The following is a 14,530-nucleotide window of genomic DNA, read 5'->3' as shown; positions in this document are numbered from 1 at the left end:
CTGCCCGCTGCTCCCCCTCCCTCCCTCCCTCCCTCCCTCCCTCCCTCCGTCCCTCCCTGCGCCCAGCTCTGCCTCGCCTGCCCGAGCCCAAGACCTCCCGCTGCTGCCAGCTGCCTGCTCGGGCCTGAGCGGGCGGGTCGAGGTTTGTAGGGGGCGCTGTGGCGCCCCCCGGCGGTGGGGATCGCGGTAGAGGAGCGGCCAGGTCGCGGGACGCTGGTCCGCAGGGCACCCGGTTCGATCCCCACCCCGCCCTTTTCCTGCCCCCCCGCGCCCCTGCCTCGCTCTCTCGCCTTTGCCGGAGCCCTGCAAGGAGCCCTTCCAGGAGGAATGTTGTTTTTGCAGCTCATCTGGCACCTGAGCCCAGCGGGGGGAAGGACCGAGAGACAGCACACTAGGAATCCTTCACAGAAAACGACTCTCTTCCAACTAATCCTGCCATGCAAACTGGTTCCTGCATTTAAAAAACAAGTAAATCTAGAGGGAAGGCTAACCAGGAGCCCATCTTTTAAAGAGATCGATCAGGGGAAGGGGCTTGTTAGGATTACATTAATGAATCGTGGAAACTGAGGCAGGCGTCGGGCAGTGCGTAAACCCTGCAGTACCCAGCTCGTGGGGAACAGGGCAGGGCATTTGCGGCCGGCATTTGGGGGGGGATGTAAGCAGGGCTTTTTGCCCTATTGCCAACTTTTAGGTAGAACACTCCCTTTTGCAAAAGCGTTAGTAAAATATGCTTTGCTGAGAGATCCTGCCTGAGCCTATTCTATTGGCAAGATGGTCGTTTCCTACAAGTCTGGGGGCTAGTCCGAGATTCGATGTCGTCATCTCGGTGGTCCCTATTACCGAAGGATGGGAAGGCGACGGGACCCTGTTGATTTCAATGGTCTTCTGAATGGTCGGTGGGGACTCCAGCAGGGCCGGACAGAAAGCCCGAGGCTGTATGGAAGAAGGCGGATCCCTGCAAACCACAGGGGAAAGGATAAAGGAAAAAGTGGGGGGCACGATACGAGCGACCGGGCAGCTCTGTGCACAGACCAAGGTAAGAAAACAGACTGTTAAGTACTACCTTGGTGGCCGGGGGCGTTCTGAGAGGAGGGACGAGGCGGAAGGAGAAGCCTCGGGACTCAGAATGGGAAATAGAAAGGAAAAATGCTAGGCCTAGGGAGGATAAAGGAAAAACCACCATAAAGAGGATGGTTGGAAACGAGTATGAAATCCTTGAGAAAGAATTTTAGCTGCAGTTGTGTGTAAGTTAACTAAGGCGCCTGTGGAGCTGGTCTCTGCAGCATCCCACGCTCCTCCCTGTGTGTCGCTTCTTGATTCCCTTCCCAACTGTCTTTGCTGTCCTTACTGCCTTTGTTGGGCTTTACCCTGGGATTGCCCAAGTTATTTTCCAATGCAGCCGGCAGGGGAGCGTGTGTGTGTGTTTGTGTAGGGGAAGAATTGGGGGATTGGACTAGATGACCTTTTGAGGTCCCTTCCAATCCCTAACATTCTGTGATTCTGTGGATAGGGGTATGAAATGCTCTTCTCCCCTCCAGTGTTACATGTATGTAGCCACCAGCTCTGGGACCCTGGGGATTTGGTTCTGTGAGGAAATCAAACCCATACGTTAAGGGAAGATGGGGACTGATGTGGATCTTTATTTTCTAATATTTTTTTCGGGATACAATCCATCCTGAGCCGATGTTAACCTCTTATTGAGAGAGTTGGCCGGTCCAGAAAGATAACTAAGCAGAATGTGGAATTAGCCCTACAGACAGGAGGAGATTGGACTGCCTGGCCTCAAGGTGATTCTAATTGAGATGATAATAATCAAACAAATGGAGAAAATTGCCAAACAGTGGTTAAAAAAAAATCTGATAAAAGTGATTAGAGCTTTTGAGGAGATCAGAGTAAATTGAATGGAAGCGCGGGAATGTAGACAGAAGCCAGAGCAGCACCCCAGCGTCGACTGGGGAAGATTTTGGAAGGCTTTGTAATGAACTGGTAGCAAGTGTGGTTGTGGGTCTATGGAAGTATTTCAGTGAGCATGTGCCAGGCTGGGAAGAGGAATTTGCAAAAATTCTGAGTGTGGCTGTGTTTGTTTATGATGGTCCGGAAGAGAAGCAAAAAGTTGAACTAATGAAAGAAAGATGGAACAGGAGATTGGTTTGTAGCAGCAGCTTTAGCTAGAAATTTGCAAGTGAGAGACAAACATTGGAGGGGAAAATTAAAAAAAAAAAAAAGAAAAGAAAAGAAAACCTGGAGGATTTAGAGTGAAGACAAGTGATAAAAGGGAAAGATGGAGAGAAAACAGAATGCTATTTTTGTGGAAATCTGAAATATTTACCCCTAAGGTGGCAACCATTCGCAATGACTGAAGGAGGAAAACTCAATAGACTTTGGAAAATCAGAGGGGCTGAAAATGTTTGTGGGTTGTGGTTTGGGGGTTTTTTTTGCTTGTGTGTTTTGTGGGTTTTGTTTGTGTTTTTTTTTTTTTTTTTCATGTGGGGAAACTTGTTTAAACAGCAAAAGGGCACATAACTGGTAAAGCAGGAGGCCATGACGCCGAATTTTTCGTAGATATGGAAACTACCCTATCCCTTTTAAATTTTATCCTAAAGAGATCTAAGACCGACCGAAGGTAGAGTTGTAATTAAGTGGGTAGCAGAGGGAAGGAGAGAGAATTCTGAATAAACTCCTGTTTGTGACTATAGGAATTAAAAGTGTATGGGGAAGGTTTGTATTAGTGGAAGAGTCCCCAGCTTATTTATTAGGGAGAGATCTTTTACGGGCTCTAGGTGTGGAAACACAGTTATTGCCTGGGGGGGAGGGGTGACAAGGAGAAAATTTGAAAGACATTACCAAGAAGTTTGTGTTGGGTTTGGCTGGGGTGGAGTTAATTCTCTTTATGGTAGCTAGTATGGGACTATGTTTTGGATTTATGCTAAAAACAGATACAGAGATGTTTTCATTATTGTTGAGCAACGTTTGCAAAGAGTGGAGGCCAGTTCTGCCTCTCACACCGTCCTGTCAGCAAGTGGGCTGGGGGGCCAGGGAGCTGGCAGAGGGGACACAGCTGGGACAGCTGACCCAAACAAAGATTGATTGAAGGATACTCTGTTTATCTATGTATCGCCCCAGTGTAGGAAACACTTACCTTGCAAGTATAATGGGCCCAGGCAGGGTCTCTCAGCAAAGTATATTTTAATAACGATTTTGCAAGGTCGGGTGTTCTACCTGAAGGTAGGCACACATAATAAGGCAAAAAGCCCCTGCCTATATCCCCCCAAATCCCGGCCGCAGTTTCCCTCCCCTGTTCCCCATTGGTTGGGTACTGCAGGGTTTACCGACTACCCGACGCCTGCCTCAGTTTACATATTTCATTCATCTGATTCAAACGGTACCCTTCCCCTTATCGATCTAATTAAAATATGGGTTCCTGGCTCTTTGGCTACCCTTCCCCCTAGATTAAATACAGGTATCAGCATGCATTCCGGGATGAGTTTGAAGAGGCTTTGTTTTACAATAAGGATTCATAGCCAGATGAGTCTCGGTCCTTCCCCCCAGCTGGGGTCAGGCACCAGCTCCTTAGTTTTGTAAAAACAACATTCCTTCATTAAATGTTCCTTACATTTAGCAAAAAAAAAGATCAGCGTGAATCTTTTTCTAAGCTTCAGCTGTGTCAGAAAGAAATAAAATATTTAGGATTCATATTAAAAGGAAAAATTAGTAGACCCAGAATGGGTCCAAGCTCTTGTAGAAACACCTCGACCAGATCTCAAAGAAGCAATTGTCAAAATTAGTATTAGAAACTAGATTACCCTGGACTAGATGTCTACCTCTAGCCCTAGGGAGAACCAGAACTGCTTCTCACAAGGATATAGGAGTTTCGCCTTATGAAATGCTCTTTGGGCTACCATACCTGGGCAGAAATACTGGACCCCCACAGTTCGAAACTAAGGATATGTTTCTCAAAAACTATATGCTCGGCTTGTCTTCTTTTCTAGCTTCTCTCAAGCACCAAGGGCTTCTAGCACAAACTCTGCCATTAGAGTTTGCAGCTCACAAGTTTCAGCCCGGAAATTGGGTCCTGGTCAAATCCTGGAAGGAAACTAAGCTTCAGCCAGATTTGGTGGTCGGGGGCATTCTGTGTCCGAGGACGTGTTCCATGCGCTATCGAGACGGCTCTAGCAAAGAAAATGCCTTTAGGGCCACCGCTGTACTCTGATAAAATGATGCTGCTAAAAGAACAGGGAGAACAATACTAAATACGTAAGTCACGAAGAAAAGTGCGAAATCATATTGTCTAGGCTTGAAGCCACCTACGAGACCATATCATAAAATAATTCCAAAACAACAAAAGTAAAAACAAGGAGTGGAGGAAATTGAAAGGAGGAGCCACTGAAGGAGGAACATTGTTCTTACAACTGATCTGGCACCTGACCCCAGCAGGGGGGAATGATTGAGAGACATGGGACTATGAATCCTTAATGTATGAGTACAAAGCGCGTGGCCTGATCAGCTGAAACCGCACATAAGTGGGGGTCGAGTTTAGAAAGCAAGGGGGTCCTTTCTGAACCTTGTGACTCCACGGGAGGGTCTCCCTGAGTGATTTTTCTGAGTGATGTGAAATAAACTCGGTATAGAAAAGGGGACGCCCTTGGCCAAGGTATTGCAAAATTGGGAAAAGATCCAGCAAGTTTGTCAAGAAAAGCATGCAATGATCTTATGTGGAGAAGATTGGCAAATTGTAACTAAAACTCAGCTAGAAAGCAGATGTCCTGGACAAATGAATTCCTGGTATGTACAGGATGATTGGGCATACGAGCAGCATCAAGAGGATGGTGGCAAATGAGTATAAAGTCTTGGGCTCGGGCAGGCGAGGCAGAGTTGGGCACAGGGAGGGAGGGGGAGCAGCGGGCAGGAAGGCTCGGGGCTGTGGTGGGCTGAGTGGGTGTGTGTGGGTGTGGGTGTGTGCGTGCGTGCGTGCGTGTGTTTAGGCGGGCGGATCGAGGTTTGTAGGGGGCGCTGTGGCGCCCCCCGGCGGTGGGGATCGCGGTAGAGGAGCGGCCAGGTCGCGGGACGCTGGTCCGCAGGGCACCCGGTTCGATCCCCACCCCGCCCTTTTCCTGCCCCCCCGCGCCCCTGCCTCGCTCTCTCGCCCTCGCCTCAGCCCCCCCTGGCCCGCCACCAAGCGCCCAAAGCCCTTCGCCTCTCCTCCTTGCCGCTCACCAGCCTGCACTGGCTGCCGCCCGCTTGGCCCTCTTGCTCTCGCCTCCCCGGCCCCCGGCAGCCACACAGCCAGGGACACCCCGGCAGCACCGCAGGAGGGGAGCCCTCTGGGCCGCTGCCCTCCCGCCCTCAAGCCCACCCCAGATCTTGCATGCGCTAGGAAAGCCTGACGTGGAGCACACAGGCAGCAGCAGCAAGGAACACCAGGCCTGTGGGCGCAGCTGTCTGTCCTACGGCTGGGACAGCCCTCTGGCCACTTCCCGGCCGCTCTCCTGCCCTCCACCCTCCCGAGCTCTCCCACAGCCCCAGCCTCAGCACAGCAGCCCCGGGCCGGGCGGGCGGGCGCGCAGGGCGCTGTGAGGCCTATAGGGGGCGCCGTGCGTTCCCCGGCCGTGGGATCTCGCTGGAGGAGCGGCCAGGTCGCCGGAGAGCGGTCCGGAACGTACCTGGTTCGATCCCCGCTTTTCCCACCCACAAACCCGCCGGCCCCGCGCACCTGCCTCGCTCTCTCGCCTTCGCCTGAGCCCTGCAAGGAGCTAGTGAGGGAGGAATGTTGCTTTGGCAACTGATTTGGCACCCGAGCCCCGCAGGGGGGAACGACTGAGACATCAGACTAGGAATCACAGAATGGCAGCGATTGGAAGGGACCTCGAAAGATCATCCAGTCCAATCCCCCCGCCGGAGCAGGAACACCCAGATGAGGCTACACAGGAAGGCGTCCAGGCGGGTTTGGAATGTCTCCAGAGAAGGAGACTCCACAACCTCCCTGGGCAGCCTGTTCCAGTGCCGCGTCCCCCTCATCGTGAAGAAGTTTCTTCTCAAATTTAAGTGGAACCTCCTGTGTTCCACTTTGCACCCATTGCCCCTTGTCTTATCACTGGTTGTCACCGAGAACAGCCTGGCTCCATCCTCCTGACACTCACCCTTTACATATTTATAAACATTAATGAGGTCACCCCTCAGTCTCCTCCAAGCTCAAGAGACCCAGCTCCCTCAGCCTTTCCTCATAAGGGAGATGCTCCCCTCCCTTCATGATCTTCGTGGCTCTGCGCTGGACTCCCTCTAGCAGCTCCCTGTCCTTCTCGAGCTGAGGGGCCCAGAACCGGACACGATATTCCAGATGTGGTCTCACCAGTGGCGTCAGCCACTCCTCCCAGTTTGGTGTCATCAGCAAACTTGCTGACAGTCACTCTATTCCCTCATCCAAGCCATTGATGAATATACTGTATAGTACTGGTCCCAGTACCGACCCTTGAGGGACTCCACTAGATACAGGCCTCCAGCTAGGCTCTGCCCCATTGACCACAACTCTCTGGCTTCTTTCCTTCAGCCAGTTCCCACTCCACCTCACTACTCCATCATCCAGACCACAGTTCCTCAGTTTAGCTGCGAGGATGCTGTCGGAGACTGTGCCAAATGCTTTACTGAAATCAAGATAGACCACATCCCCTGCTTTGCCATCATCTGTCCACCTGGTTATGTCCTCATAAAAGCCTATGAGGTTGGTTAAGCATGACTTCCCCTTGGTGAAGCCATGTTGACTGTCCCTAATGACCCACTTATCCTTGACATGCCTTCAGACGGCGCCAAGGATGAGTTGTTCCATCACCTTCCCGAGGATGGAGGTGAGGCTGGAAAGTCTATAGTTACGCGGGTCCTCCTTCTTGCCCTTTTTGAAGACGGGAGTGACATTTGCTTTCCTCCAGTCCTCAGGCACCTCTCCTGTTCCCCACGACTTAGCAAAGATGATGGAGACTGGCCTAGCAATGACTTCAGCCTACTCCCTCAGCACCCACGGGTGCATCCCATCTGGACCCTTGGATTTATGGATGTCCAGATTGCTTAATCGGTCCTTCACCCAGGCCCTCAGCCTTCCCTAGCCCGGAAGCACCGACACCCATGAAGGAGTGAGCTGTGGGCAATGTCCTGCTTTGCCTTCAGTGTCTCTCCCAATTTTAACTTGCAAATTTGTAGTGGATGAGGGTGTTTAACTGCGAGCTGGGGATAACTGTTTTCCAGTGAACGTGAGAGACAATGACATCGAACTGCTGCCCATGCAAGCTGGTCTCCGAGGACACCTAGCAACTATTCACCTCACACCTGTCAATGCAGTCGTTTCAAAAAAAAAACCCAAACCCACTAAGGCAGGGCTGTATTTCTCACCTTCCTAGACGTCGTCCTTTCCCGACTTGAACCTTTGGCCTCTTTGTGAGGCCTTCGGCTTCATTACTGGGTAGCGGAGGTTTGTTATCGGTCCTTGATTTGGCTTTTCGTAAGTGTATATTGAATCCTGCAATTTTCTGAAGATCCTCTTTGGAACACCTTCAGAAGTCTGCAATGAAAGGAAAGAAACGCTTGTCTGCAACTGCAAACACAGAAGAGCAGTTCAAAATCTGGGCTCAGGTGTGTTGAAGAGGGACGGCATTACCGACTTCCCCCTGGTGACAGAGCGCAGGGTTCTCTAGGAAATCTATTTTAGCCTTCTACTGCACCACACTGGTATGGATGTCAATGCCTAAAGTCTGTGTTGAACTTGTATAAGGAAAAATGGAAAAAAAGAATAAGCCAAGAAGTGCCATCATTATTTTAAAGAAAGATGAGAAAGTCATTTTGCTTATGTCTCCAATAGAAAAGAACCACGGGAAATTGACCCCCAACCCTTCTCTACTCAGTGCTCAGATCTGACAATAGCTCCTCCTTCCCCTTCCCCCTCCTTTCTTCCGAGGTAAACAGTGTCACATTCAGTGCCATGTAGATTACTTGGCATTTCTGAATTGAATCTTAAGTTACCTTTGCACTGATTCATGAAGAGAGAGGAACTGAGCAGCTCAGGCATGGATGTGTATGAGTATTCAAGGGTCCTGGCCTGGCATCAAGATCAGTGGCATTTTATCGATTTATCTTTTCATAGACTGAGCTCTTTGTCGGCCAAAGCTCAGGCAGCTTACCAAAAATCCAACTACAGTCCTCCTGTGTTAACAACATCCAGATTATCGAAGGAAGAACGCTCAAATGTTAAAGTCATCCTTCGTTTGCAGAGAACAGCTGCAGAAACGGAATGCCTGACACAAGCTCGTGCACAGAAACGTAGAGAAGGAAAGAGAACACCCAACCGCCTGTTCTACTGGTTATTTTCTCCAGTACAGGAGAAACAACCCCCAACTCCGGAGAACAAGCAGGTCGGGGTCATTGATCCCACGAAAACGAGCATAAGAAATACGAAGGTGATTCCCCCGAGTCCAGTAACTCTCTTGCCCTCAAGCCAGACTCGTGCCACAAAAACAAAACTCTTCCCAAAGATTTTATCTTAGTTTGAACGGGTAAGTTGTGATGACAGAGATTCGCCAGGAGTCCTAACCACGGTATCGTTACCTCGTGTTCTGTGGATTGACTGAAAAGTCCAGAAAGTCAAACAAAGACTTTTTATTAAAGCATCCAGAAATTAGTTACAAGAATTTGGGGCTTGAGAGTGGGGTGCTTGGAGGACTCTATTTTGTTTCTGTGGTGGGAGGGGGGAGTTGTTTTGTTTTTTAACTAGGCACCATTCTGCCAAGCCAAGCAAAATTCAGATTGCAATCCCCATAGTGTGGGCGGTTTTTAACTCAGCACATCCGTAAAAAAAAGACTATCAGGCACCAGCACTATCAAAGGTCCTTTATCGCAGGTGCTTTTAAGAGTCACTAGATCTCTTACAAGGAGCCTTGCACAAAACTCATTTTAATCTAACATAAGTCTGTTCCTGATGACAAGCATGAATCTTCCCCTGCTGCTTCTCTTTGACAGCTCCCGGGGGTATGGGGGTGGGCTAAGAGGCAATTAATATCCAGTCACTCAAAGTCCCACAACCACTGCATTCGACAGGCTGTAACAACATGGTTTTCAAAGAAAAATCTCTGTTTACTTCGGAGTAAAAATGCCAAACTCATTCATAGCGAATGTAATTTTAGGACTGTGTACATGTAGGAGTAGTTACATTTCCAGAGTCCAAAAATTATGTTTGGCCCTTTGAAGGCAACCGCAAGGCTGAAGTGTCCCTCGCTGAAAATGAGTTTGACACCCCTGGCTTAGAGGAAAACAAGTTTGCTGTAAAGACTGCCAACAGGTCTAATGCTAGATAAGTCTTTCATACAGCATACTTTCAGCACTCAACATAATTGAGTTAATATAAAGTTAATATGCACAATTATGACAAAAATCACAGCACAGGATAGTAGCAGAAACCAAATCTCATCATATAAACGTGTGACATAAGAAATTAAAGGTCTTATAACTGGATCTACTTGGTGACTACAAAATCTCTCCCACTGACTGGCAAGTCACCTGGAGCCCTTAGTCTTCTCCTGCTCCAGGTGCCTGGACAAATACACAAACTGTGACAAAAGTGTCCTTTACCGGATGCCTGACTCGTTTTCCACAGATCAAGGGCAACAGAACTGCTGGCAAATTCATTTTCTGTCTTCCCTCCCTCTCAGAAAAGACATGCGACCACAGGCAGCCAGCAAGTACTTGCTGAAAGCTCAGAGCCCCATATGAGAAAACCCGTGCATATTAAAATACATTTGTTTCAATTAGAGCAGGTGAGAATCTCAAGCACGATTAAAGAGAGAGTACAAAGAACTCTAAGCAGCATTAAAATGCTGTCCTACTAGCCGCGTCTAGCAAACAACATACACAGCTAAGACCAACACACTATTTCAGATGGAGCTTCTAAAGAGTTCTAACATGCATGCAGCATAATAGACACTACCTAAGAGTAGACAAACATAGTTAAGCATTAGTTCCTGTTACCCGTGATACGACTGGGCCACTGACATTAGTAGAGCTTCGATGAACCACTCCTGCCAGCACGCTGGTCAGATTGTAGGTATCCTGAAGAGCTTCTCTAGTCTCACTGTCTAAAGCTGGAATTTCAGAATTGTTAACAAAAACCCCTGTCAAACAGCAAAGGCAGCTGTTGTATTAGCTCCCAATCTAAGCAGAAGCCAAAGTCTTTGACCAGTTTTTCACGTCTGTTTCACAAACAGCTACAAATAAATCACAGCTCCTATGCACTTGCATCTCTACCAACTTGGGGTTAACTGAAACACTAATGCTTTTCCTCCAGAGGCTTGAACACCGAAGGAATGGCCTACCTCCTACCGACAAAGTTGTAGCTCTGTTTGAGACCACAAAACCTGCACTTGAAAGGCTTTAAAAGCTTAAAATCAATTCTCTCCCTTTCTTGCTTCACACTAGAGTGGGCAAGTAGACCAAAACTGACACCTTGATAGGGTTATGTAGGAAGAGTTAAACAAAAAAAGCCGGTTCTCCTTAGGGAGCCCTGAAAAAGACGTAGCAAAGAAGGGTGACAGGTAAAGCGCCAGATCAGTGGGAGAGGGACTAATTCTTAAAACTTTCCCGACCCAGCAGGTTGGAGAAGGTAGTTACGGACCCCAGCAACCACTATAATTTAAAAAGTAACTGTTTCAAAAACCTGAAAGAAGCTCAAAGAGGCTAAAGTCTCCAGGAACCAGAGCAGATAAACAGGAGGTCATCAAAAAGGACTCAAATCTTGAATAAGCACTCACACATTATGAGAAACTAGACAGTGAAGCAATCAATTTTTCCCCTGTACGGGTAACCTACATAGGTAGGTTCTTGTGAGCACAGAGCTCCCTAAACAATGAAGTCCCAATTCCGTGAAATGGGTACAAAATGCATCTCAGGAAACAAGTTAGAGGCACTACAAACTAGTTCAGAATTGGGAAGCTTGATGCACACAGGCCCAGGCCACTGCAAAGCCCAAACTGCTGCCCAGCAAACACTCCAATGAGAGAGGTAACTGAGGCGATGACGCTTGTTGATGCAACGTGGCTCCTCTCTCTCTTTGCATCCCCTAGGCAGGTTTCTTCACTTCATTAAAACAGGTAGACCCTTCAAGCTCCAAAACTCAAGGAAAAGAGAATAATTCCTCACCCTACCCGGCGAGAAAGCAAATTCTGACAAGCACGATCGTTGCCATTTCACAGAGATGACTTCAAATCTGCCTCTCACGGTGACTCAACGTCTTATCTGGCCTTGTACATACTGCCAGTTGGCTCGGCCGAGCACTCCACTCCAAACACTCTGTCTGTCTCACCTGCTGCTTTTCCCAAGAGGTTCATCACCCGTGCCACAGAATCTGCACCTGTCTTGTCTTCCCTTTCCCTGACCAAAGAGAAAAAGTTCAGATGCAAACCTTACCCAGCTGTGGTAGCAAAGTAGCCACAGACAAGGCGAGAGATGGGTTTGTATTGGTGTCCTCAAGGAGTTCTACCAGGCAACTGAGACATTCACTTGGTAGAATCTGGTTTGAAGCAAATAATGGTGTAAGCTTCAGTCCAGAGATAACCTGGAGATGAGGGGAGAAAAACAACCTTAATTACTCAACTGCAACAAAATATTTACCAAAAACATCCAAGCACAGAGTCGTATTAAATAGATTTTGCCCTGTTGGACAAACTGAGCATGTTAAGTACCACTCTAAAAGGACATGCACTACAAAAAAAAATGTTGAAAAAATCTGGTTTTCATTCCCGTGGATGTATTTCCCTTTCTCTCGGAAAGTACCAAGTTTACCTTGTGATCATTTATAACATATTGGAGCTGCCTTTGCTTGCTTGCTGACAGCATCCATAGTAAAAGCATTCTTCTTGATCTCATAGCTCTAGCAGAGGAACACTTCGTATTTCTTCACACACTGAACAGAATTAATATCAGGTTACTCTTCCTACATATAGTATAGGTAAATGATAGGATTTGTTTATTTTGAAAGAACAACCAAACGGATTTCTCAACACAAACATTTCACAATCAGCCTTCAGCTCCGCCCAACAGCCTGCTTTCCACAGACACGGACAGGAACCCAAAGGCGCACGAAGGACAGGCTGTAACAGGAGCTTTCGGAGCACTCTCTGCTTGAGACGAGAAGATAGAACCCAAGTTCAGGGAAGCCTCTGTAAGAAGATGCTGAAAATGATACACCCGCCCATCAGTACAGGCAGGCACGAGTTACACTTGCATAATAGAGGAACATCATGTTGGTTTTGCATTTCCCTGTAGATCTCTTTACAATGGACACAGGAGAAAGCTCAACTGAACACTAACTCTAATATTGATGTTTGAGCAATGAACAAGTAAATCTGCATCTGAGCAAGGTACCTGGCAGATGAAGCCATTCAGTCCACGTGTCCATCCCTCACCGCACCGTGGTGCCCAGGCCGAGGTTGTACACAAGGCTCTACCTGGAGCTCAGACCCCCCTCAGCAGCAAACGCCTTTCATTACGTGTTGCATGAAACTGGCAAACGCCCAACACAAGACCAGCTGACGGGTCAAGCTCCATTGTTAAAGATGTGGAAGCAGATGATCCTGGTCGGTCAGAATCTCGGGAAGATGGAAAAAGTTCCCCAAAGGGCACACTATGTGCTTCGCCTACGTCCATGTAAACACGTTGCACACCTCCATGAGCGCACACAAACACCGTAAACCACTACAACAAAGTACACAGTGATACTCCGGGGACGCGGCTGGACACCGAAACAGCCACCAGCTCCCCTGCCCGCCGGCACCGGGCCAGTGTCCCTGTGTACACATACGCAGGCACGTCGCAAGAAGAGCCAGAGGCCACGAATGCATTGCAAAGAGCAAGTTTTGTTTCAGTTACCTCTCCACTGGGGGGTCTCCAAAGTCGCACCTGAGCTGCCAGGCAGAGGTGACACAAGCGGGGACGCAGGCGCTGGTGAGTTCAGCCCTGCTGGAAGATCGCTGGGCCTGCTGAGCTCACCTGGATTTCAAGGCTTCAGGCCGGCGCAGCCTCCGGCTCCTTCCCACAACAAAGCAGGAATCTCAGACATAGGGATAAGGTGCCTGGAGTTTCTCACAGGCCTGTGTTATCTAACACAGAGGTTCTACTCACCAAGCACACAAGGTCAGTAGAACAATTAGCGTGATGTATGTGCTTTTTCTACAGACGGGTGCAAGTCAGTTGAGCGTATTTACACTTAACTGACCTCCTCGCCAAACCTTCCGCTACATTCCCATACAGTCCCCGTCTCCAGGCGCTGAGCGCCGGCAGAGGCCGCGGGCCAGGCCGGGCCCGCACCCCCGGGCGCCCGCAGCCAGCAGCGGGGCGGCGAGAAGCCAGCCGAGGCCGGGGCCCGAAAAGGCCACCCGTGCCCACAGGCCCGAGGGGACACCACGGCCGCCCGCACAGGCCCCGCCGCGCCGGCCCGCTGCCGCTGCGGCCCGGGAACCCCGACCCGACCCGGCGCCGCTCGCACCTCCAGCCCGCGCTGCGGCAGCGCCGCGTTGGGCGGGTCTTGGCCGCCCGGGACTGCGTGGCTGCCGGGAGCAGGGACTTCGTGCGGCCCGAGGCAGCCGCGGCACCCCAGCTCCGCTCTCAGACCGCGCAGCCACGAACTCCGCTCGGGCGTCCCGCCGCCGCCGCTTTGCCGGGAGCAGCCACTGAGAGGCCGCGGCCGCCGCGTCGCTGCGGGGTCAGAGCCCGGCGGATGCCGCTCGGCAACCGGCACCGCGGAACGGGAGGAGCTGCTGCTTTACCGCGTGAAAAATGCAGGATTTGCATCAACTCCGGTGGTGGCTGCGGCTTCGGGGCTCACGCGGGGCCGAGGTAACGCCGGAAATTGGGAAGCGGGACCTTCTTCCAGCCGCCACCTCTGGCGAGAACTTGAGGAGTGAAGATGCTGTGGGATTCCACCTGCGCCCACAGGCCTGGCGACCCTTGCTGCTGCCTTTGCGGTGCAGGTCGGCCTTTCCTAGTAATACCTTTGGGTGGGGGGCGCTGAGGGCGGTGGGAAAAGCGGGGATCGAACCAGGTACCTTCCGGACCGCTCTCCGGCGACCTGGCCGCTCCTCCAGCGAGATCCCACGGCCGGGGAACGCACGGCGCCCCCTATAGGCCTCACAGCGCCCTGCGCGCCCGCCCGCCCGGCCCGGGGCTGCTGTGCTGAGGCTGGGGCTGTGGGAGAGCTCGGGAGGGGCCACAGCGCCCCCTGCAAACCTCGACCCGCCCGCCCAGCCCGGGGGGCACCCACCGCCTCGCTGCCTCCCACCAGCGCGCCACGCCGACACCGCCCGCCTCACAGCCCCAAATGCTCCTCCCGCACACAAACAACAGCCTCGAGCCCCCCGGCCCTGTCCCCCCTTCCTCCCCCTCTGCACACCACCTGCAGCCCCGCTACAACCCCACCTGCCCCCCCGCCCAAACACACACTCCCCCACCCGCCCCCCCCGGCCCCGAGCCTTCCTCCCCGCTCCCCTGCCCGCTGCTCCCCCTC

General features: G+C 50.8%; 1 long non-coding RNA gene across 2 annotated transcripts; it reads right to left on the bottom strand.

Moving 5' to 3' along the window:
• Window positions 1-7,402: 7,402 nt before the first annotated feature.
• LOC135992255 (uncharacterized) lies at window positions 7,403-14,326 on the bottom strand. Of its 2 annotated transcripts, none has more exons than XR_010606707.1 (3): window positions 13,794-14,326; window positions 11,437-11,584; window positions 7,403-7,546 (listed from the first exon to the last, which is right to left on the bottom strand). It is a non-coding gene; the product is annotated as an uncharacterized LOC135992255 (long non-coding RNA). The 2 variants fall into 2 exon arrangements; XR_010606708.1 differs by lacking the exon at window positions 7,403-7,546 and adding an exon at window positions 10,025-10,115.
• Window positions 14,327-14,530: the final 204 nt, after the last annotated feature.

This window comes from Caloenas nicobarica, chromosome 1, assembly GCF_036013445.1.
Source record: "Caloenas nicobarica isolate bCalNic1 chromosome 1, bCalNic1.hap1, whole genome shotgun sequence".
NCBI classification, from domain to species: Eukaryota; Metazoa; Chordata; class Aves; order Columbiformes; family Columbidae; genus Caloenas; species Caloenas nicobarica.
The sequence above is the reverse complement of the archived record's forward strand: the minus strand, read 5'-3'. Positions and strand labels throughout refer to the sequence as shown.